At 69.7% G+C, this 869-nt stretch overlaps 1 protein-coding gene across 2 annotated transcripts in view; it reads left to right on the forward strand.

Moving 5' to 3' along the window:
- Positions 1-524: 524 nt before the first annotated feature.
- Positions 525-869, forward strand: part of Clk4 (CDC like kinase 4) — a 23,429-nt gene continuing 23,084 nt past the window's right edge. The window contains exon 1 of one of the 2 annotated variants that reach the window (XM_004629306.2): positions 525-683. The gene's annotated coding sequence lies outside the window, so the exon portion shown is untranslated. The remainder of the gene's footprint in view (positions 684-869) is intronic. The other variant, XM_023713105.1, reaches the window with a different exon arrangement.

Here is an 869-nt window from a genome sequence, read left to right on the forward strand (position 1 = left end):
CTCCTGGTCCGAGCAGGGTCGGAATGGGACCGATGTCAGCGAGCTGCCTCATTTTTCATTTTCTTTTAACTTGAAAAGATAAGCACCTCCCGCGCGTGCTTGCTGACACGGCTTCCCTACGTAAACCCTTTCAAAACTGGAAGCTCAAGCGGCCCTGGGCCTGTGCACTTCCCCTGGGGGTCACCGAGCCTTCGGGGACTCCGGCGTCCGAGCGCCGCTAGGTCCTGGGGACCGTCGTGGGGCGGGAGAGGCCGCCAACGTGCCAAAGCATCCCACTTGACGGTGAGAGGAAGAAACGGGTCAAGCACGGGCTCTGCCCAGGGGAGCCGCACCCAAAACGCCACTGGCGGCGGAGCACCACCCGAGGGTCGCTTCATCCCGACCGCAAACACCGCCGCACGCCGCGCAGCTCGCGGCCAAGGGGCGGGGCTTTCCGGCCGCGGCGTGCCGGCCCAGGCCCCGCCCCCTACGTCACAAGAGCCCCACCTCTGGCGGGGGGGAGGGAGCGCGCGGCGCCCTGTCACGCAGGCGCGTTCGCGCGGCGTAGGTGGCGCCAGAGGCGGGCGGGGGACCGCGGGCGAAGGTGCCGTCGCCATTTTGCGGGTGTTTGTCGCAGCGAGCGCTCGGAGACGACGGCGGTCTGGAGACGACTTGCGGCCGAAGGGCCTTCTGCTTTCGTGGAGGTGAGGTTTGGGTCAGGTGTGCTGGCCCGGGCGGCTGTGGAGTCTCGTGCGGCCTCGGAGCCGGCTGTTGGCGAAAGGGCCGGCCTGCGCCTCGGCGTCTGGAGACCGCGGTGGCGGTTCTGCGGCGCAGGCGCCGCTGGCGGTCGTGAGCGCCGAAGTCGCCCGGGCGTCGGGCTGAGCCGCCGG

Source organism: Octodon degus, unplaced genomic scaffold (genome assembly GCF_000260255.1).
Source record: "Octodon degus isolate 3935 unplaced genomic scaffold, OctDeg1.0 scaffold00029, whole genome shotgun sequence".
Lineage (NCBI taxonomy): Eukaryota > Metazoa > Chordata > Mammalia > Rodentia > Octodontidae > Octodon > Octodon degus.